The 25,150-nt window shown below is 37.8% G+C and overlaps 1 pseudogene; it reads right to left on the bottom strand.

Annotated features, from left to right (window-relative positions):
* LOC118857604 overlaps positions 1-24,867 on the bottom strand; it is a 29,650-nt pseudogene extending 4,783 nt beyond the window's left edge.
* Positions 24,868-25,150: the final 283 nt, after the last annotated feature.

The raw sequence follows: 25,150 nt of genomic DNA, 5'->3' as shown, positions 1-25,150 counted from the left end.
CCTTGGGCTATGCAGAATTGCTGGATGGGTCTGACAGGTAGGATTTTCCAGAATTCAGCTGTTTAAATGCTGCAAAAGTTCCATTTGGAACACAACTCTGAATTTGGGGATTTTTTTAGTAAAATCCTCAACAATATTACAAATGTTGCTATTAATGTCATTCTGACTGCATTCAACTCTATATTTATACACATTTTCTTTCTTTTTAGTGGCTTGATTTTTCATGAGTTGATTTTTTTAAGACTTTTTTATTTTTATTTTTTGGTTATGCTCAAGTATAACTGGGCTAAATGTACTGTTTGCATAAAAACTCCTTGCCTATGGCTCAGCTGTATTGTGAAAAGCTCTTTGTTTCATACTGGCTGTTCTTGCTTTTTCTCTTACAGACATTTTTATGTGATGATAAATATATCCATACTGCACCATATTTTCCCTCAGTTTTTGTTTTTTTTTTTAAAATTAAATTTGTTACATTTTAAGTTCCAAACTGTCTCCCTCTGTCCCTCCCTCCCCACCCTGCACTAGAGAAGACTAAAATTTCTCTCTCCCCCCCACTCTTTCACACACACACTCACACACACACACACACACACACACACACACACACACACACACACACACAAAACCATACTATGAATACTTCTATTTACCAGTTCTTTCTCTGGAGATGGGTAGCATCTTCGTTCACAGGTCTTTTGCAATTGATTTGAGTGTTACAATACTCAGAATAAACTTGGTTGTTCAATTATTCTTCAAACAATATTTCTGTTACTATATCATTTCATTCTTCTTTATTTCATGCTGATCTTTCCATGTTTTTCTAAGATCAACCAGCTCATAATTTCTTATAGAACAGTAGTATTCCATCACAATCATATACCACAACTTGTTTAGCCATTCCCCAATTGAAGGGCATTCTCACAATTTCCATTACTTTATTTTTAATTTTTTTCCTTATTTGATATAAGTTCCTCTGTTCTATTGATTATCTCCAATTTTTCTTACATATCTGTGCATAGTTGTTTTCAATACAATAAAAATTTATTAAGTACCTACTATGTGGCAGGCATTGTGCCTAAGCCCAGGAGATACAAATAAGAAAAAGAAAAAAAAAAGTTTACATGTTGACAGTTTACAGTATCCTCCATTAGACTGTGACCTCCTTAACAACAGAGACTGTCTTTTGTCTTTTTTTTTGGTATCCCTAGTACTTAGCATAGGAGGCACATAGTAGGTTCTTAATAAATATGTATTGATTGATTTTTCCATTGCAGATATGCCCAAGTTTAAATATTCATGGTCTAGAAATGTTTTATTTACAGTGGCAGTACAAAATGTTGTTACTTATAAACTCTTTATTCCTTTAATGTCTTTTTTTGTCTTTTTTAAAATTTTTTTCTTTAATATCTTAAATAACCACTTTTTAACAACTGGGTTACAAAAGCTCTGTGCTGATTCCTTTGCTGCTATTTACAGGTAGCACACTAGAGGGAGAAGTAGTTATATTGTCCTGCAAGAGTATTCTTTGGTGAACATAAGGTTCATTTGAACAACAGATATTTTAGAGGCTACTTTGTACAAGGTTCTTTTAAGATGCTAAAGCTACAAAGAAAAAAAAAAGGCAGTCCCTGCCATTTAACAGCCTATAGTCTACTGGATTTTGAAAAAAAAATTGGATTTAATAACTCATTTGAAAAGATAGACAAGAATAGCTAGGATTTAGGTAGTACTTTAAATTTCGCACAGTACTCTATTATCTCATGGTAGGTGCTATTATGATCCCCATTTTACAGATGAGGATATGAGGCAAAAAGGGGTTAAGTTACTAGCCCAGTGTCATACAACTAATGTGTGGCTAAGGTGGGATTAGAACTTAGGTCCTCTTACTCTAGGTCCAGCACTCTAACCACTGTACCACCTAGTTGCCTTGAATTCCCAACTATTTGTTTCCTCCATGTAAAAACCATTTGTTAAGAACTTCATTGGGGTGGTGGGGGGGGGGAGGGGAGGCAGAGCCAAGATGGTGGCTGGAAAGCAGGGACTTGCTTAAACTCTCCCCCAGGTCCCTCCAAACACCTGTAAAAATGGCTCTGAACAAATTCTAGAGCTGCAGAACACACAAAATAGCAGAGGGAAGCAGGGCTCCAGCCCAGAACAACCTGGATGGTGGCTGGGAAGGGTCTATCGCAGGGTGCTGAGAGCAGAGGGCAGCCCAGCGTGGGCCCAGGACCAATCAGACTGGGAGCCGGGTACAACAGTTCAGACTTGAGCTGTGGCAGTTACCAGACTTCTCAACTCACAAACGCCAAAGACAATAGAGAAGGTTGGTGGAAAAACTGCTGGAACAGAGTGAAAGGAGTGCCAGCCCTAGCCCCAGGGCACAGAAGTGGTGCAGCTCTGGGGCTGCTTCCAGAGCTCCAGCTGTGGTTGCTTCTGGCCCCAGGCTCACCCTGTGGGAAGAATTAAGCAGTGGATCAGAGCAGGAGTGCAGAGCCTGCTTGGATCTGCATCGTGGTCCAGGTTGGCAGTTCTTGGGGGATGAGGAGCGCTGGTGTGGCAGAGTTGGCTGTGTAGAAGTAGCTCTGAAAACAGCAGCACAGCCCCTTAAGCTTGGGACAAGAGTACTCTCTACTCTACAATCAGTCATATCTTGACAAAAAGCTCAAGGCTCAAGTAGTTAGCTGGGAACATGAACAGGCAGCGAAAAGGAACTCAGATTCAGACTCAGATTATGTAATCTTTTTTTCGGTGACAAAGAAGATCAAAATATACAGCCAGAAGAAGTCAACAAAGTCAAAGAGCCTACATCAAAAGCCTCCAAGAAAGATATAAATTGGGCTCAGGCCATGAAAGAGCTCAAAAAGGATTTGGAAAAGCAAGTAAGAGAAGTAGAGGAAAAATTGGGAGGAGAAATGAGAGTAATGGGAAAAAATCATGAAAAACAGGTGAATGACTTCCTAAAGGAGACCCAAAAAAATACTGAAGAAAATAGTACCTTAAAAAATAGATTAACCCAATTGGAAAAAGAGCCCCAAAAAGCCAATGAGGAGAAGAAATGCATTGAAAGGCAGAATTAGCCAAATGGAAAGGGAGGTCCAAAAGACCACTGAAGAAACTACTAACTTAAAAATTAGATTGGAGCAAGTGGAAGCTAGTGACTTTATGAGAAACCAAGATATTATAAAACAGAACCAAAGGAATGAAAAAATGGAAGACAATGTGAAATATCTCATTGGAAAAACCACTGACCTGGAGAATAGATCCAGGAGAGATAATTTAAAAATTATTGGACTACCTGAAAGTCATGATCAAAAAAAGAGCCTAGACATCATCTTTCAAGAAATTATAAAGGAAAATTGTGCTGATGTTCTAGAGCCAGAGGGTAAAATAGAAATTGAAAGAATCCACAGATCACCTCTTGAAAAAGATCCCAAAAAGAAAACTCCTAGGGATATTGTCACCAAATTCCAGAATTCCCAGATCAAGGAGAAAATACTGCAAGCAGCCAGAAAGAAACAATTTGAGTATTGTGGAAACACAATCAGAATAACACAAGATCTAGCAGCTTCTACATTAAGGGATCAAAAGGCTTGTAATATGATATTCTGGAGGTCAAAGGAGTTAGGATTGAAACCAAGAATCACCTGCCCAGCAAAACTGAGTACAATGCTACAAGGCAAAATATGGATTTTCAATAAAATAGAGGACTTTCAAGCTTTCTCAGTGAAAAGACCAGAGCTGAATAGAAAATTTGGCTTTCAAACACAAGAATCAAGAGAAGCATGAAAAGGTAAACGAGAAAGAGAATTCATAAGGGACTTACTAAAGTTGAACTATTATGTTTACATTCCTATTTGTAAAAATGATGTGTGTAATTCATGAGACCCTTCTCAGTATTCGGGGAGTTGAAGGGAATATAGACAGAGGGCACAGGATGAGTTGAATATGAAGGGATGATATCTAAAAAAGTGAAATAAATTTAAGGGGTGAGAGAGGAGTATATTGAGAGAGGGAGAAAGGGAGAGATAAAATGGGGTAAATTATGTCACATAAAAGTGGCAAGAAAAAGCAGTTCATTGGAAAGGAAGAGGGGGCAGGTGATGGGGAATGAGTGAATCCTGCTCTCATCAGATTTGACTTGGGGAAGGAATAACATACACGCTCAATTGGGTATCTTTTTTTTGGTTTTGTTTTTTTTACAGGGGGAAAGGCAGGGCAATTGGGGTTAAGTGACTTGCCCAAGGTCACACAGCTAGTAAGTGTGTCAAGTGTCAGAGGCCAGATTTGAACTCAGGTCCTCCTGACTTCAGGGCTGGTACTCTACTCACTGCACCACCTAGCTGCCCCTCAATTGGGTATCGTACCCCACATGAAGGTAGGGGGAAGGGCATAAGAAAGGGGAGGACAATAGAAGGAAGGTCAGATGGGGGAAGAAGTAATCAAAAGCAAAGACTTTTAAAAAGGGACAGTGTCAAGGGAGAAAATTGAATAAAGGGGGACAGGATAGGATGGAGGAAAATATAGTTAGTCTTTCACAACATAACTATTTATGGGAGTGTTTTGCATAATGATACATGTGTGGCCTATGCTGAAGTGCTTGCCTTCTTAGGGAGAGTGGGTGGGGAGGGAAGAGGGGAGAGAATTTGGAACTCAAAGTTTTAAAAGCAGATGCTCAAAAAAATTGTTTTTGCATGCAGTTGGGAAATAAGATATACAGGCAATGGGTCATAGAAATCTATCTTGCCCTACAAGAAAGTAAGGGGAAAAGGGATGGGGGAGGGGGAGTGGGGTGACAGAAGGGAGGGCTGACTGGGGAACAGGGCAATCAGAATATATGCCATCTTGGAGTGAGGGGGAGGGTAGAAATGGGGAGAAAATTTGTAACTCAAAATCTTGTGGAAATCAATGCTGAAAACTAAAAAAAATTAAATAATAAAGTATGGAATTCAACATAAAAAAATCAAAGAATGAGAATGAAAAAAGAACTTCATTTAATTTTTAGTTCTAAGTATTTAAATCACTATTTTTATATCACTCTTCTAACACTATTATTTGTTCTACTATATACAAATTCAGCTCTTATTTGGATGCAAATTGATTCAAACAACAATTGATTTTTAAATACCTCCAAGTTTTTAAAATGGACATTTATTCTGAATTGATAAAGAATGGGTTTGTGTTCTGTCTTCCAGTCTGCCAGCAAATGTCTCAATGGTTTTCAGAAATAATTATAAATCAGTGTTGTTGTCAACTAGTAGTACAAGCAGATAGAGATATAGGCCATGGATTGTGTAAGAGAAAGCTAATGCTCTCAGTTGTATTGATTATCTTTAGCTTAGTTGGGTGTACTCAGATTCCTAAATAGATCTACCAATAGAACTAACCCTAAGTAGCATATTTATAGTGTCTGTGGGAAGGGAAAGCCAGGAGGAAACACAGATAAGGAAACAGCTCTGAAATCTACAAGTTGAACTTATTATATTTTTTAAAAGAAAATCAAACTATGCATAGTAAAGATCCGAACTCTCATATACAATCATTTTTTAAGTTCTATTATGTATGTGGATTTAACATTTATTAAGTTCAATATAAAAACTTAAAAATAAAGTGTCTTTCCTTCCCCTACCCCTACTTCTTTGCAGAGGTGGGAGGTCAGTAGACATGGCAAATAGTTTCAAACTCCTTTAATGTATTGAATGGTTTTGCTGATTTTTTCTCATTCTTCCCCTTTTTCTTTTTCTTTTCTTAAAAAATTGTGTATGTTTTATGGGATGGCTCTCTGGAAGGGAGAGGAAAGGATACTGCCAGAAATTCCGTAATGTAAAAAACAAAAGATATCAATAAAAATCTTTTTGAAAAATCAAGTTTCTATTGGTTCTTATGTCATAAGGAACAAAACTGAGTTTGATTTTGTTTTGAAGAGATACTTCAAATCCTGACATATTTTCTCTAGAACACTAACATTATCTGTATGGTATTATTTGAGAATCAAACAGGAAGACTATTAGTTGTACTGGGAAATTAAGTCATATCTTTTAGGGTCTGCTGTCCTAGAGCTATAATTGCTTTATGCATGAATGAAGCTGGGTTGGGATCAAAACATTTCCTATATCGGGATTCTCCAGACTCTCTCAGAGGAAGGCCAGTTATAACCCCCCTCCAGGGTTTTAGAGGTATCCCAGGGGGGCAATGAGGTATTGGCTTGAGCCCCTGTCTGATGTTTTCTCTCCATTTTCAGACACCAGTGATTACTATCCCAGTTCCATTTAGTCAATTAACATCAATTAGCTTTTTACAAAGGGATTTTAAATTTTACTTCAAAGATATAGCAAAAACAAAAATACAAACTTTTAACACTTGGGAAAACATTTTCCTCTATACCACTTCAGTCCCTGGGGATGGCAGGCTCAGACTTAATGAAGTTTCTACATAGAGTTCACCTAGCCAAAGATACTTCCAAATGTGACATAGCCAATGGATAGAAGAGACTGTATATTTGTGACTGCTGGACTGGACAGGTAATTTGTGATGTCAAAGTGATATTCTTTTTTTACATATATATTTTATTTAATATTTTAGTTTTCAACATTGATTTTGACAAGATTTTGTGTTACAAATTTTCTCCCCATTTCTACCCTCCCCCCCATTCCAAGATGGCATATATTCTGATTGTCTTGTTCCCCAGTCAGCCCTCCTCTCTTTCACCCCATTCCCCACCCCCATCCCCTTTGCCCTTACTTTCTTGTAGGGCAGGATAGATTTCTATGCCCCATTCCCTATATATCTTGTTTCCCAGCTGCATGCAAAAAAAATTATTTTTTTTAAGCATCTGCTTTTAAAACTTTGAGTTCCAAATTCTTTACCCTCTTCACTTCCCACCCACCCTCCCTAGGAAGGCGAACAGTTCAACATAGATCACACATGTATCATTATGCAAAACAGTTCCACAATGCTTGTGTTGTGAAAGGCTAACTATATTTCCTTCCATCCTATCCTGTCCCTCTTTATTCAATTTTCTCCCTTGACCCTGTCCCTTTTTAAAAGTGTTTGCTTTTGATTACCTCCTCCCCTATCTGCCCTTCCTTCTATCATTCCCCCTTTTTTATCCCCTTCCCCTTACTTTGCTGTGGAGTGAGATACCAAATTGAGTGTGTATGTTATTTCCTCCACAAGTTGAATCCTATGAGAGTAAAATTCACTCATTCCCCATCACCTGCCCCCTCTTCCCTTCCAACAGAACTGCTTTTTCTTGCGACTTTTATGTGAGATAATTTACCCCATTCTATCTCTCCCTTTCTCCCTCTCCCAATATATTCCTCTCTCAGCCTTTAAATTTATTTCATTTTTTTTAGATATCCCTTCATATTCAACTCATCCTGTGCCCTCTGTCTATATTCCCTCCAACTCCCCTAATACTGAGAAAGGTCTCATGAATTACACACATCATCTTTCCACATAGGAATGTAAACATAACAGTTCAACTTTAGTAAGTCCCTTATGAATCCTCTTGTTTACCTGTTCATGCTTCTCTTGATTCTTGTGTTTGAAAGCCAAATTTTCTATTCAGCTCTGGTCTTTTCACTGAGAAAGCTTGAAAGTCCTCTATTTTATTGAAAATCCATATTTTGCCTTGGAGCATTATACTCAGTTTTGCTGGGTAGGTGATTCTTGGTTTTAATCCTAACTCCTTTGACCTCCAGAATATCATATTCCAAGCCCTTTGATCCCTTAATGTAGAAGCTGCTAGATCTTGTATTATTCTGATTGTGTTTCCGCAGTACTCAAATTGTTTCTTTCTGGCTGCTTACAGTATTTTCTCCTTGACCTGGAAACTCTGGAATTTGGCAACAGTATCCCTAGGAGTTTTATTTTTGGGATCTTTTTCAAGATGTGTATTGGCAACCAAAAATGGGCTCCTTAGCACTTAGTCAACAGGTGCCCTTGACTAGTTTGGCTTTTTCCCCTGAACTGAATGCTGTTTGTATGTTGGACTGGAGTAAGCTTGTCGGCCCCTTCACCTTGCTTCCCTTGCTTAAGCTGATGGAAAGAACCTGTGCTTTCCCAGTCAACCCCTTCACCTTGCTTAAGCAGATTGAAAGAACCTGTGCTTTCCCTGGCGTACCTTACACCCCCGCAGAAGCTGGATGGTTAAAAGCAGCTCCCGTTGGAGCCAGAGGCTGCTACAGCCACAGCTACAGCCACAGCCACAGCCACAGCCACAGCTGAAGCAGGAGCTGCCAGTAGCAGAGCTGACCTACGGGAGGAAGCTGAACAAAGACTTCAGGCCAGTGGGTAATCTTTTTACCATAGAGGGGGAAGCATGATTTTGCTTTACGCAATCATGCTTCTCTGTAGCCTCCTGGTTACTCTTTCAAGGCGTACTTATTGGGCCTGGAAGCTTTTGATCAATATATCAAAATGGGGTTGCTGGTTCATGGGTTGGTTACTGTGGAGCCTAAATATATGTTTTGATTCTTCTGCCTTCTACTTTGAGAGTTTCTTATATCCGGCGGTTCCAAACCTTTCAGACATGTTTATGATCCTCTTTGAGATTATAAACTCTGCCCTCCTAATACAAGAGGTGATCTGTGGATTCTTTCAATTTCTATTTTACCCTCTGGTTCTAGAATATCAGCACAACTTTCCTTTATAATTTCTTGAAAGATGATGTCTAGGCTCTTTTTTTTGATCATGGCTTTCAGGTAATCCAATAATTTTTAAATTATCTCTCCTGGATCTATTCTCCAGGTCAGTGGTTTTTCCAATGAGATATTTCACATTGCCTTCCATTTTTTCATTCCTTTGGTTCTGTTTTATAATATCTTGGTTTCTCATAAAGTCACTAGTTTCCACTTGCTTTAATCCAATTTTTAAGTTAATAGTTTCTTCAGTGGTCTTTTGGACCTCCTTTTCCGTTTGGCTAATTCTGCCTTTCAATGCATTCTTCTCCTCATTGGCTTTTTGGAGCTCTTTTGACATTTAGGTTAGTCTGTTCTTTAAGGTGTTATTTTCTTCAATATTTTTTTGGGGTCTCCTTTAGCAAGTCGCTGACTTGTTTTTCATTGTTTTCTCGCATCACTCTCATTTCTCTTCAATTTTTCCTCTACTTGTCTTACTTGCTTTTCCAAATCCTTTTTGAGCTCTTCCATGGCCTGAGCCCAATTCATGTCTTTCTTGGAGGCTTTTGATGTAGGCTCTTTGACTTTGTTGACTTCTTTTGGCTGTATATTTTGATCTTCTTTGTCACCAAAAAAGGAGTCTAGAGTTTGAGTTTGAGTCTGAGTTCCTTTTTGCTCTCTGTTCATGTTCCCAGCCAATTACTTGACCCTTGAGCTTTTTTTCAGGATATGACAGTTTGTAGAGTAGAGAGTACTTTGTCCCAAGCTTTAGGGTCTAAGTACTGCCGTTTTCAGAGGTACTTCTACTCCTCCGTCACCCCAGGCTCTGTCATAGCAGCACTCCTCCTGCCTCAAGAACTGCCAACCAGGACCGTAATTCAGATCCAAGCAGGGCACAGCAAGAGAATATGCCTTTGTGCCCACAAAGTGCTCCTCGCATTCCTGCTCTGATCTGCTGCTAGATTCTGCCCACTGTGTGAGCCAGGGACTCAGGAAGCTGCTGATGCTGGCGCTCTGCAGGCAGCCTCAGGAGCTTCCTGCTGCTGCTACCACCACTGCTGCATAACCTCCTTTACCCCCAGAGCTGGCAGTTGGACCACCCTGAACTCAATCCCGCAGTTTTCCCCCTAACCTGCTCTTTGGCATTTGTGGGTTGAAAAGTCTTGTAATTGCCACAGCTCATTGTTTCATGGCCCCAAGGCCTCTTCTGGCTGGCTTACTCCAGGTCTGGTCTGTCCTGGCATGGCCCAAGCTGGGCTGCCCTCCACTCTCAGCACACTGTGATAGACCCTTCCTAGCAACCATCTAGGCTCTCCTGGGCTGGAGATCTGTTTCCCTCTGCTATTTCATGGGTTCCAAAGCTCTAGAATCTGTTCCGAGTCATTTTTTACAGGTGTTTGGAGGGATTTGGCAGGGAGCTTAAGCAAGTCCCTGCTTTCCTGCCACCATCTTGGCTCCGTTCCACCAAAGCGATATTCCTAAAGCATAGGTTTGACCATTTATCACCTATCTTTCCTTATGACTTGACTTTTTCTCATCTTTCTTCCTTGTATTTGCCTTCTTCTCCTTCATGTACTCTAGTGTCCAGCCATATTGGCCTACTTGCTATTCCTTATACACAATGCTCCATCTCCTGTTCACATGCCTTTATACTACTGGTTTACCCCTATACCCACTGTGTTCTCTTTCCTCACTTCCACCTCTTAAATCTCTGGTTTCTTTCAAGATCCAACTGAAATGCCTCCTTCCAAAGGAGACCTTTCTCTTAGCTGCTAGTACCTTCCTCTCTAAAGTTATTTTCCATCTATTCTATATATATATATATATATATATATGTATATATATAATGTAATCTCATTTATTCTAATGTAAGCCCCTTGAGGGCAGGTACTATGTTTACTTTTTCTTTGTACCTTCACCTGGCACATAGTAAGTATTACACCCTATCTAGGTCTACACAGCCAAATCCCACTCACAATCATGAATCGAAACTCCAAAGTATGGCTGCTACCTCAAGATATTAGTGGTAACCCCTAGGGGTGACTGCTCCTGTTATTAGAGCTCACAAACCCTCACTGATGCACTTTCCATTAACAAGCAGCCAGTAGTTTTAATGAACTTTTGGCAAATGCATACTAAGATATAGTAAAAGTAGTTGGTATAGAACATCCCCCTAAAAACATAAGGTACAATTACATGCAATGTCCATGAAATCCCTCTTCTCTACTTCGGGGTGGGGGGGGTCATACTCCTTAAATCTTCTTCTTCCCTTAGGTAACTATCTTTCTGTTTCTGTGTCCATCTATGAATGTGTATCTCTACTCCTGGCTGAATGCATTATTTTCTACTGGTCATGTAGTATATTTGATGTGGCTGATGGTAGGGGAGAGGGGTAGAGAAGAGAGGAAGGTCCACTCTTTTTCCCTTGACATTCTCTTGTTTGGAGCAAAGGGTCTGCATACACAAAACACTGCTAAACTTTTAACACTTGACTATTGAATGGTTTACTCTGTGTATGTTAGAGAGAGACAGAAACAGACACAAAGGCAGAGAGAGAGAGAGAAATCTGGCTCTAATACAACATCCCAAACTGAAAAGTAGGGCTGGAAGAATGAATAAACAAAAAAAAAGAAATCCCACCAGAGAGAGCTATTAAAATAATAGGGATGCTCAAGACACAAACTCAGGGGGAAAAAATAGCTTTAATTCATTTACAAGCAAAGCCTAGGAAAAAAAAAGCACAGCTTGCATATAGATTCAATTAGAATTCCAGGAAGAAATTAAGCAAGAGTTAGAATTCAGCTATAAAACCTTGCCCAATTCCATAAGGCTGGAACTGGGCAAGGTTTTGTGGCTGAATTCTAACTCATAAATTCCCTGATGATCTTTTCTGTCCAGGATAGGAGTGATAGCTTTAGTGAACAAGCTTCTAATTATGACATGAGGATAAGCTAAATGCATAGTTTGTTAAGCGAACTGAATTTTCAGAAGTAATTGTTCTGACTTTTCAAAGTATTACTAATTTATTTATCTGCCTAAATTCCCTCTGCAGTTCTCCCTTGATACAATACTTTAGTCTGCATTTCCATTTCTGTTCTTCAACTCTGTTGTGTATGTGTATTAGCCATTCATACTGTAATGGCCAGAATGTACATTGTCTATCGATGGAGCTGATATTATTCTTTCTAATGGTATCTTGATAGCTTCAGTAGAAAAAAATAAATAGAGTCTTTTCCCCTAGCCCCTTGGGTCGATCTTCCTATATTTGGCTACCTAAAAGACTTGATCTTCTCAATAGTAAAAGACTGTGCTTTAGTTATTAATTTTTTTATATATTAATATGATGCATGAGTATTGTAGAGAATGTGAAGGGAGAGAAATTCTATATCAGATTCCACAAGGCTCTCCAAATTAAATCAACATATACTTTAAAAATCCACTGACTTCAGTGCAAAAGTGGTTATAGAGAAAAGTGTAATATATGACTCAGTATCAAGAAAACAAAAGATGTCAAAGTGATAGTCTACACCATAGATTCTTAACCAGGGTTCTGTGAAGGTTGTTTTTAAAAAAAATATGTTGCTATTTGTATGTCAGTATAGTTTGTTTCTTTTGAAATCCTATGTAAAGGGAGTCCTAAAAGTCTTAGTGTAGTTTTCAACTTTAATAACTTCGGAAGTGTAAATATTACAAACATACAAAAACATAATTTTAAAGTTTAATTATTTGAGTTTATTTTATTCTTAATTTTGTAAATTTTGAATAAAAATAAAATTTTAATTTTATCAAGACAGGGTACTCTTTCATATCACATAGGATTAGCAACAGTTTCTGTATGATAAATACTTTCTCAGATCCGTAGATTGGTAAAGGAGGTCCTCTTGCTTGGCCAACTCAGTCTGCTGTTTTATCTCAACTAGATTTTTTTGTGGGGTCATGTCAAAACTGTCATATCAGAATCAAAACTTCATTATTTGTATAATCTTGTCTAAAATTATAAATGCAATCCTTTCTGTAACAGCAGCAGTTGATGAAAGTTTGTCAAATTTTTGACTAGAACTAAGGATAGCACAGGATGATACTTATGTTGAATTTTAGTAGCAAATATATTACTAATTTTAAAATTTAAATAATTAATCTTTCAAAAAATTGTTTGAGTGTATAGTATTTATACTTCTGCTATTATTAAGGCTTAAAACTGCACTAAGACTTTTGGGATATCCTGTATTTTATTTTTATGCATGATTCTGAGAAGGGTTCCATTGACTTCACCAGGCTGTCAGAGGGGTGGTCCATAACACAAAAAAAGACTAAGAACTCCTAACCCAGAAAACTCACGCCTATATACAACAGCACAGAATAAGTTAACTCAGCACTTTAAAGCTTGTCTTTTTGAAAGAAGGAACATGCAGCCCCTTCCTCACATAAGTATCAGCATTAAAAAACAACCCTCTCATTCAGGATGCTTAGTTTTATCTACAAAGATATAAAGCAATCTGAGAGGTAGCACAGATACATTTTTCCAGGGCTTTGGAAAATGAATAAGCATAAAATTTTAGGGGGGAAGGGACCTTATTTTGAATATTTAGTTAACTACTTCAGTTAAAACAAAGGGACAAGTGTTTCTCCAGGGAAGTCTTCCATCAATCTACAGCTAAGTGCATGTATTAATGGCCTACCACATGCAGAGTCCTGTGCTTGTTGTTGGGGATACAAAACTGAAAGGAGTCACCTTCCCTGCCCTCAAGGAGCATACACTCCAGAAGAGGAGTTTATAGTTTAAGAGAGTACACATATTCCATTCTGTACTAGAAAAGGAAGGTAGGTGGCAGAGTGAATACAGTTCCAAACCAAGAGTCAGAAGAAGGCCTGAGTTCAAATCCAGCCCCAAAAACTAGCTGCATAACCGTGGGCAAAGCACTTAACTTTTGTCTTCCTCGATTTCCTCATCTGTAGAATGGGGATAATAATGACACCCATCTCCCAAGGATAAAATGAGATGATAGTTGTAAAGTGTTTTGCAAACCTTAAAATACTATACAAATGATACAGTTTAGTCTAATGTAGTAGACTAAACAAGTATCTTTTCTATATGATATCATAGTGGAGAGGCAAACATGGCTTCAGCCCATAGCCTATTACTAACTATATGCCCTTGGCAACTTGCTTAACCTTGAACAGCCTTTTCCTAAAATGATATAATTATATTTAAATCTCCTCCTCTGAGATTCTTGTTAGGATTAAATGGAGCTATATATGTAAAAGAACATTGAAAATTGTAAAGCCCTATATAAATTTTAGATATTATCTTTAGCTGATTCAATTGCTTTATATTTTAAAAATTTATTGGTGATTTTATTTTTTCCATTTATTGTTTTTTGTCATTTAAAAATTTTTTTAGCTATTTTCCCACTCTTTAGTATTTTTTTTTGTTATTTTTGAGATGTGTAGAGGGCTTGGCTTTGCTTGATCTTTTGTACCTGGGGAGGGTTACCTCACTCAAAGTGAGAAGCTGAAAAGACCTTAGCCTGGAAGGGCTAGGGTCTTCTAATGCATTCTGGGCCATCTCCAGTCATCCTGTGAATATCAGGCCACTGGACCCTAGAGGAGGCTCTAGAGGAGAAAGTGAGGCTGGTGACCTTGCACAGCTTTCCCTCACTCAAATCAAAGTCAACTGCAAGTCATGTCATCATTTCCCTGATGTCATGGTCCTCTTTGAGAACAAAGGACAAACGCAACAACAATACAAATGATAGCTATTATTAAAAGGTTTCTATAAATACATACTGTATGTCTCTACCAGCTGTTAAGAGGGCTATTAAAACTAGTTGTTTTTTTAAAAAAATATTTTTATTTAGTTCATTAAGTATTTCCTAATTACATGTAAAACATTTTTAACAATCATTTTTTAAAAAAGAGTTTCAAATTTTCACCACCCCCCTGCAAAAATGCAAGCAGTTTGATTTCAGTTATATGTGTGAAGTCATACAAAACATATTTCCGTATTAGCCATGTTGCAAAAGAAAACAAAAATAAAATAAAACAATAAAGATAAACAAAAAAGTTTTAAAGTGTGTATTAAGGCTAGTTGTAAAGGAAGTTGGTACAATGAATTGCCCAGGGCTTTAGTTGACAGGAACAGTCCTTCCCACTTAGGAGAAATCATAGAAGCCTAATTTCCCATTCCAAGCAAGGCAGTAAATTCCATACAAACAGCCTCTGAAGTAGTTTTCTCAAAAACAAACAAACAAATAAATAAAAGCCATCCATTCTTGCTGGGTGATCTGCTTTATGCCTTTGAATAAAGATTTTCATTTTTCCCCCACATAATAATTAAAGTTTTGACCTATGGTCATCTTATAGCCTGAATTCCACCTTAAACATGATCACTCAATTTAATGGCAGTGTGGAAGGGAATTTTGGTAGAGCTCTCTGGGACTACTCCTAAAGTGTCACGAACAAAAAGTTAGGAAAGAGAAGGAGGAATTTTGCTGGTATGTTTTCTCCCAGTTTATAGGAAGATTATTTTGCACTCCTTCCAATCCCCCCTCCCCCCCTCCCCAGACTAGTTTATGTGCCAGAATATTTGGTGATAGCAATTAGCATCACAATTAACATTTTTGTTTGGAAGCCAAGCATTTTTATTGATGCTGCTGACATCTCAGACTAATAACTGGGCATAGATATAATTGAGTGCAGAGATTTTCTTCTTCGTTTGTTTTCTGGTTTAAATTGTGTAATAAAACAAGATGAAGATAAGAGTTGTAAGAATATAGATAGATGCAGGGAATGATTATAGAACATTTCAAATAGAAAGTGCTATAAGATGCTATAAAACTCTGCTGTGTTACCCTAACCTCTTAAATATCGACTCTGCTCAACTCAGGAGAATTGTAACTGTGTAGAGAGAGATGAAGTAAGGATTTTCTTCTAGCATAGTTTCTAATCAGAAGATATAATACATGGAAAGCACTCTGCGAACCTTAAAGCTCTTAATAACTGCCAGCTATTATTATTATCATAATATCTCTTATTTATTTCCAATATTCTGGGTGAACATATTGCCTTTGTGATGACTACTTGTCAGTTATTCTCCTCTGGGGTAACTCCATGGGAATGGAACAAACTAGAGGAGGCCATGCTGGATTAGACTGAGTCTTTAAGTGGGTATTCACATCCAGAAGCAGGCTTAAATTCATTAGCTTAGACTCCAGAGATATAACTATATGTCCTCCATTCAGTGGTCAAGGTGGGGGAATGATCTTTGCTTCCCATTGCCACTTCTAGGTTCTCCATCACTCAATAACCTCTCTTCTTTTTAGGTTCATGCTATTTTTAGCTACCACTCAATTGAAATCTTGCAGAGCCCCACATCATTCCCCTTCCTTCCTTAATGACTTTGTTCCATGACTCACAATTTTTCTCTCCTCCCCAACTCCTGCCCTAATACTAATATATGTATGTATGTATGTGTATATATATATATATACACACACACACACACACATATATATATATAGCCTCTCCCTTATAGGTACCAACCATTTAGTTCCTCACTTTTCATGACCTACTCATTTCCCATGACCTATTCCTCCAACCTACCTAAGCCACACACAAAGATATTCATATTCTTGATCTCTGTATCACCTTGTCATAGACATACCACCTTCACATTCAAGAATTCCAAAGTCACTCTTATTGGACCATAATCTATTGGTTTTTCACTTCTCCCTCTGACTGTCCTTATAAAACCATATTCTTTGTTCACACCACAACCTCCAATCTCTTGACCCCTCAATTGTCTCCCAGGCTATCTCCCCTGCACTAACAACTCTCTTCTTTTTTTCCTCATCTTGACCGCTTGGTGAACAAATTCAACTCTACAGTGTCCTCCTCTTTTGAAACTCTGTCCTGGTTATCATTTCATTGATTAAGCCCTGCCAAGACTCAGCCTTGGGTCACTCTCACCATTCACCACCATGTACACATGTGCTATTGAATGCAGGTAGAGAAATTCACAGAACTCTTCTTACTGGATCCACTACAAATTTATGTTACAAACCTCACCTGGGCCCTTACTACTACTAGCTTATTGCTAGGCAATCCTTCTATTCCTGCCTTATCAACTCACTATCCCACTATCCACAGTGGCTCTTCCAAATCTTTTCAACCCTCTTCAAACTTCCCATGTGTCTCCCTCCCACAACTCTCTTAGCTGAGAACCTTTCCTCATATGTTACAGAAAACATTATGGCCCTTCATCATGAGTTCCCTCTTCTTCCTTCTTCTTCATCTTCTGTCACTCAAATGTTTTCTGCCATTTTCTCCTTCTTCACCCCTGTCTTACATGACAAAATGGCCTTACTCCTTACCAAAGCTAACCCTTCTACCTGCCCAAGTGCTACCTTTCTTTCCTGTCTCCTCCAGCCAATTGCCCCCTCTTGTCATCTCCATTCTATCACTTATTTTCAGTCTCTCTCCCTATTATTTCATTCCCTACTGCCTACAAGCATGCTCATGTCTTCCCCATCCTGAAAAACACTTTCACTTAATTCTTTCATTCCTTCTATCATTCTATATTGCCTCTGCCTTTTGTGCTAAATTCCTCAAAAAGGCCATCTACTTTAGGTGCCCCCACTTTCTCTCCTCACACTCATTTCTTAATGCCTTACAGTCTAGCTTCCAACCTTATCATTCCACTGAAACTGCTCTCGCCAAAGTTACTAATGCTCTCTTAGTTGCCAAATCCAATGGCCTTTTCTAGAGGCCTTCATCACCTCACTTCTGGGCTATTACAATAGCCTGTCAGTGAGTCTGTCTGCTTCAAATCTCTTCCCACTCCAAAACATCCTTCATTCAGCCACCGAAATGATTTTCCTAAACTCAGGTCTAATCATCCCTTGAGAATCAAATACAAAATCCTCTGGCATTCAAAGCTCTTCGTAACCCGACCCCCTCCTACATTTCTAGTCTTATACCTTACTACTTACTTAGCACTACGCTAAAGTATACTTCTAACACCTTACTTACTTCTTAGAATTTATACATACTCTTTAGTCCTTTGACACTGGCTTCTTGGCTGTTCCACAAATAAAACAAAATAAAACTCCATCTTTCAGCTTAGGGCATTTTTTTCTAGCTGTCCCCTATTCCTAGAACACTATCCCTCCTCATCTCTACCTTCTCACTTCCCTGGCTTCCTTTAAGTCCCACCTAAAATCCTATCTTTTATTGAAAGCCTTCCCTAACTCCTCTTAATTCTAGCATCTTCCCTCAGCTAATTACTTCCTGGTTATCTTGTATATAGCTTGTTTGTATATATTTATTTCTGTGTTGTCTCCTCTATTAGATTGTGAGCTTCTTGAAGGTAGAGATTATCTTTTGCATCCCCATTGCTTAGTATAGTGCCTGACACACAGTAGATGCTTAGTAAATGTTTATTGATTGCTTTATCTATTTTCTGACTCCATGGGTTTACCATATAGAAATTTCATTTTGCAAAACTAAAATGTAAGCTACATAAATATATAACTATACTTCTCTGCTAATCTTGATCTATTTTAAGCTGTGTGGTTCTATTTTCCCTTGTTGGAGAGTGCAGAATTTTGAATTAATTGGTTCTATCATAGTTCAGATTTTTTCCCATTAAGAATTAGAAATAATATACACTATCTGCTACTTCAGCCATTCATAATTGACTTTCATACTGCAAGATTTATTTCTGCAGTCATGCTAAATTTTTTCCCACTTAATTTGCCAACATATACAATACAAAAAAAAGGTTCTTTTTTTAACCTGGAGAATATCTTTATTTTTAAAAATATTTTTATTGAAAGTTTTGAGTTCCAAATTCTATCCCTTTGTTTCTCCCTCTTTTCCCCCTCCCTGAGATGGTAAGTAATCAGATATAGGTTATATGTGTGCAATTATGTAAAACATTTCCATGGTAGCCATTTTGTACATGAAGGCTCAAAGAGCAAAAATAGCATGCTTCAGTGTGTATTCAAACAATAGCAGTTCTTTCTCTGGAGGTGCATAGCATGCTTCATCATTATTCCCTTGGGATTGTCTTGGATCATTGCATTGCCAAAAATAATCAAGTCATTTCACAGTTCTTCATCAAGCAATATTGCTGTTACTGTGCACAACATTCTCCTGGTTCTGTTCACTTCACTATGCATCAGTTCATGTAAGTCTTTCCAGGCTAAAAAAGATTCTTTCTACCTGTTAAATTGTATCAATTCTTTTAAATAAGGGGAAGCTGTCTAATAAAAGGAATAAAGCATTGTTAGTAACCAAAAGTAATTTAAACCAATAGTTAGGATGCTAGGTTGTGAATCATAACTTTTCTTATCCACCTTCAAGCCTTCCCCAGGAAAAATGCTGATCTAGAAAGTCCTGTGGCTGCTCAGAGTAATTACTATCTTTGCCACAATTCTAGACCTGAATTTAAAAATGCAAGATTTTAATTTGGATTTGAGGAGACTTGCGTCATATATCTAGAATTGACCAAATTGACCAAGCATAGCCAAAAGGGCAATTTACCTTTGTTTAAAAAAAAGCAAACATAATATTATAATGTATAAACTAAAATATATGGGATAGGAAAAGCGATAATAACATTAATAATTAATTCTATTAGCTAATTCTACAAGATTATCATCATTATCATCATCGTACCATAAAATTAAGAGAATACTCAAAGGAAATTTGGATACTTTGGCCTCGTAATTCCTGGGGATTGTGTTAAATATAACCCTCATGGCTGTTCTTATGGTCAATGCCCAGGGGTTGTACTTTTCGCCTTCCTAACTGTTATGTAGTTCTCACTATATGCCAGGCACTGAGCTAAGTGTTTTGCAATTATTACCTCATTTGATCCTTGGTACAACTCTGGGAGGTAGGTGCTATTATTATCCTCATTTTACAGATGAGTGAACTGAGGCAAACAGGTTAAATGACTTGTCCAAAGTCACACAGCAAGTGTCTGAGGTTAGATTAGAACTCAGGTATCCCTGACTCTAGGCCTAGTACTTTATCTATTGTTTACCCTAGCTGCGTCTCTAATCTAATTTAATAATTATTCTTTATCCTATCCCAAAGCAGTTCTATTCAGGGGAGATGAACAACTTAGAACAACTTAGTTATCAATACAGATGATTAGAAGAATGAAGAAATGTTAAGGTCTGAGGAGGAAAAAGATAAAGAGTGACTTATTGAACAGTCATATTGTTTGTTCGGTTTGTCTTGAGATCCACCTAACATAGTCTTATTTCTCTGCAAATGGGGCTAAAACAGTAGCACAAGGGATACAGATTAGGGAATTGCCTGATGGCTGAGAACCGAAGTATTGGACTGGCTCACTTATCCAGCAGGAGATGTAGAAAGCCCTCCCCTATTCCTCTATTTCCTCTTTCTAGAGACCTCCAGAATATTTCCTCTATTGAGTAAACAATTGAACTAAAAGGTTTTATAGTTTAATAATATTTTCTTCACAACAGTCCTGTGAAGTAGGTAGCTCAAGTATCATCATCCCTATTTTCCAAATGTGGAGATTAACATTTTAATGGGTCAGGTGACTTTCTAGGGATCAAATGACTAGTAAGTGACAGGTCTAGGACTTGAACCCAATTCTTCTGACACCAACCAAGCCCGATGTCCTTTATACTATTCTTTCTGCCTCCCATTTAAAATGGTTTGTGAGTAGGCCAGCCTGGATAAGAGGAATGGTCCCTTGGAGCCTACAAGATGATGATTATAAGATTATGTTGTCATCCAGCTGTTTCAGTTGTGTCCAACTCTCCCCTGACCCCATTTGGGGTTTTCTTGGCAAAGATACTAGAGTTTTTGCCATTTCCTTCTCTAATTCATTTTACAGATGAGGAACTAAGGCAAACAGGGTTAAGTGACTTGCCCAGGGTCACACAACTAGTAAGTGTCTGAGGTCACATTTGAACTCATAAGGATGAATCTTCCTGACTTCAGGCCTAGCACTCTATCCACTGAGCCACCTAGCTGCCCTAAGAATATTCAGAAATAAAATGAATTGATGTCATAGATATTCATGTTACTTAGAATCATAGAATTATAGAATGATCTGTTAATTCTATAAGACTACCGCCATCATCATCATCGCCATCATCATCATCACTACTATCATTGTACAAAAAAAAATTAAGAGTTTACTCAAAGGAAATTTAGGTGCTTTGTCCTTGTATTCCTGGTGATTGTGTTAAACACAACCCTTATGGCTGTTCTCATGGTCAGAAATTGCTTGCCTTTGCCCAGGGGCTGTACTTTTTGCCTTCCTAGATCCATAGCAAGACAGCTTTTTAACTGAACTAATTAAAATGTAAATTACGTTGTCAGAAAAGGATGTCTAATTAAACCACAAATTCATTCATACTATTAGGCAGCTGAAGATCTCTGAGTAAGCAGGCCTCTTACACTACTTTTCTCAGTCCTAATAATTAAAATGTGTCACTCACCTTGGCTTAAATTCATATTTTTAGAAGGATAAAAAAGGAATACATCCCCTGAATTAATTTATGATCTTATATTGGTAAGTTTGGGAAATTGTTTAAAGGTACCACAGCTGGGATTCTGATTTTCTATGCAAATATTATGTACTACTAAAAGAGTGGTCTATTTATGTGCACGATGGGCCATTTAACACAAGAACTCAAGTGTTTGTCTCTCAGTGTGACACAATTAGGAAATTGCAAATGCAATTATTTGTATGTTCAGTGGTAGAGAATGTTTGATGATCATTGCATAATGCTGAAGAGAGTAACTTCAATTTAACAATGAAAGATGAATTTCTACAAACTAATTGTGATCATAGACATTAATTTTACTTTATACCATAGTATTTAGAGTTGGAATCCTCTGATTTCACAGATGAGGACATTGAGACTCAAGCGAGAGAGTGTGCCCACAGTCACCCAACTACTATCATTTGAGTCCCTTCTACTGCTTTTTCCTTTCCTCATTTACTAGATGATATTGCCTCTCAGCTATTACACAATTGTTTATTTTTTGTAGGAATGGAATTTGAAGGACACAAGTAGGATTGAAAAATGAAACCACTTAAACTCCATGTTTGAGAATTAAAATTTACAGTGAGAAAACTTGTTGACAACAGGTTAATTTGACTCTTTCCGTTGAAGAAAATGTGAGGATTGCAAATTAAATCTAATTTACATAAGCATTATAATTTTGATTGTATATAACACTAATAATGGAATCAAGAAGTCATGTTATAAAAATATTTTTTCTTCTTTGGCATTTTGTCTTTACTATTCTTCATTGAAAGGTTGCATTTGTAGCAGATGCCTTTCAGGAGCTCATCATCATGAAGCAGTCAAGGTACCAGATGTAGAAAAGTGCCTAATAGCTTTTCACATAGGTCCTAATGAGCTTTTGTCTGAATTGTGCAGAAAAGCATGCCTGTCCCTGGGCTTAAACGTGCTATTAGGGCAAATGTCAATCAGTGTGCTGCTACAGAAATTTGTTATTTTTAGAAGTTAATGAAGAAGATCAGATAATTTCACCTCCCTCACTTTATTTATGTCTCCATATAAAATTGTGTGGTAGGAAGCTAATTACAGTCTCCTGGATTGAACGCCAAGTAGGCATTTGCAACTGCAAGTGGGTGCTATTGTAGAGAGGATACAGAAAGCCTATTGCCATGCAAGTGGCACTCAGCAGACTTTTTATGTTTGATTATCACCCCAGGAGGACAACAATGACTTATTCTGTGTCACACAAATAAACTGTGTGATGTGATATGCTAAGAATGGGTATTTAAGAAAGGGTAGGCTGATAAGCCCAGCTGCTTGGGGCACCATGCTAACTAAGTCAATGCCAAGGGTTCAGACTTTATGTAAGCTGGTTAGTTCCATCCTGTTCCCATTGCTTACTGAGAATCATAGTGTGCTAGAGTCAGAAGAGAATTTAGAGATACTCTTACCCCTTCCCCACCTCCATAGTTCAACTCCTACCTGGGGAATTGAATAAGGGCCCTCTACAACATCCCTAACAAGCTGTCATCCAACTTCCACTTGATCACCTTCCTTGATGGCAAACTCCTCACCTTGCAAGGTTGTCCATTCCATTTTTGGACATTTCTAATTGTTAGGAACTTGATCTTTATTCCAGATGCATTATAAATGAAAGGCAGGGGTAGAAAGGTGACCTTAGAGCCAGGAAGACCTAGGTTTTCCTGCCTCTGATGCATAATGACTGGGTAGCCCTGAATACTTCTCAGTGCCCTGGGCAATACTCTAATACTTTAAGCCATTGTAGAGAACATGCTGATCTGCATTGGTAGAGGGAATTTCCTCATCTAGGAGTTCCCTATATGTCAATGAAGTCACAAATCCAGTGTCTATCTATATTAGTAAGACAAGGAACAATCCAAATGTCAACCCAACTGAACTTTATGACTGCAGAAACTACTCTGTAAATAATTATAGTTCATATCTATGGTAACTCAAAAGGTATTGAGAAACTCAAAGGGATAAGAAAAACTATATAACTACCTGAGCCAATTACCTTGCAAATAACCATGTGGAAGCAAGGCAGGCAAGTGTAAACTGACTAGCCCAAATCCATCCCCAATACTGTGAAAACTTGCAGTTCATATTTTACTAATGAATCCCAAATGATATATTTATAGAGGATGAAAGAACCTTTATCTCTGGGGTACTGTATTCATATGTGGATGCCAAATTTTAGAAAGAATATTGATTAAACTAAAGAGTGTTCAGAATTGAGCTTCCAGGATGGTGAAGGATGTCAAGATCATGCCATTTGGAGATTGATTGAAGGAACTGAGGTACCAGCAGTAAAGTTCCTTATAGATGTGCTCTTCTCTCCAGTCTTAATAAGGCAGCTTTGCCCTGTGCTAATGGCCCAATCTAGACAGTATGTTTATAGCATTTTTCTAATATACCAATTCCATAACCACACCAAAAAGGGAAATTAGGCTAAATTTGGGTTTTATCCACTTGAATTACTAGAAAATTCCTCCTTATTTTGAGCTTTAAGATGCCTCATAATAACTTAAGCCTGTTGATTTTGCCTTCTGGAATAAAACAGAAATATGCTTAATTCTTTCACATGATAACACCAGACATTTTAAGATAATTTTTAGACTTTCTCCCATAAATGTTCCAGGTTAAACATCAATTGCTTCTTCAACCATGGCAGTGACTTCTAGATATCTCTTTGCCACTCACCCCCATACTCTTCTCTGAACATGTCTGCTTGTCATTATCTCTTTTAAAAATGATTTCCTTATCTTGGATGTAATGTGGTCATATCTACAATTAGATTGCCTTGATTGACATAATTTTGCAATACTATCATTAATACATTGTAAACCAATCCCAACATAAAGTTATAAAACCTCACTGTAATATTTAATTATCCATTTAGAACATTATTCTGGAAATAACTATTCCCATCCTTAATGATGTTATCACATTGATTCATCTAGCATTGTGTTTTCACAGAACCAACAACCATATTAGGTGGAGTATTCCTGTACTCCAAATGTGATCTGACCTGTCTAGAATATAGTGGGATTTGTACCTTCCTTATTCTGTATGCTTAGACTCCCCCTAATAAAGCCCAAGTTTGCATTAGCTTTTTTTTTCCTTTCTAGCCATATTAACATTATGAATCCCTTCTGAGCTTATAGCCAATTAAAATCACTATGTGTTTTTCGCTTAACCATTATTAAGCTTGTGACATTTCTCTTGCTTAGAATGCACTTCCCTTGAAAAGATGAATGAATAAGTGAACAAATGGAAAAATCCCCTACCAGTTAATAAGTGCTTAGTATGTACAAAGCATTGAGGACACAAATAGAAAAGTAAGACAGTCCCTGATCTCGAGGGTGTCACTTTCTAACACATATGGAAGATTTCAGCTATGTTAGATGGAAAGGTCCCATTTTAGGATGCAGTGTCAAAGAAGATGTTAATACCTTTTCTTTAATGTTATTTCCACTGATTAAAACATATCCATTTCTAATGTAGAACCATTTGATAGTGCCAAGGACTTGAGTGGCAAGAACTTTCTCTTCTATGTCTTCAGTAGCTGTGACTGTAGTACCAGCAGGAGCATTTTCTAGGCTGGATTTCCTTAGGGGTTTGCTTCCCAAAATGATGACTGAAAGCACTCTGCTGGAAGCATTGTTATTCTCAGGTTTCTTCAGTTCAGGGTCTTGGGTTGTTTCCATTGGGTCTGAAGACATAGGGTGATGATGGTGGTAGTGGTTTGACTTGCCTAGCATATGCTGCCTCCTGTCTTTTCTTCAGGGTGTCTTGTTGCTTCAGCTAAGCTGACTTGCCTTCTTGACTAAAGTTTCACATATAGATATGACTGGGAAAATGGTGTTCCTACTGGTGGAAATGCAGTGTCTCCTGGCCAGTGCCTTTGTGCCAACAGAACTTATTCTTCACAAACTAATCACCAAGGGCTTATGAGTCCTGAAGCAGTATATGGTATAGTGCAAGAAGCCA

The sequence above is a fragment of the Trichosurus vulpecula genome, chromosome 7 (assembly GCF_011100635.1).
Source record: "Trichosurus vulpecula isolate mTriVul1 chromosome 7, mTriVul1.pri, whole genome shotgun sequence".
Lineage (NCBI taxonomy): Eukaryota > Metazoa > Chordata > Mammalia > Diprotodontia > Phalangeridae > Trichosurus > Trichosurus vulpecula.
The sequence above is the reverse complement of the archived record's forward strand: the minus strand, read 5'-3'. Positions and strand labels throughout refer to the sequence as shown.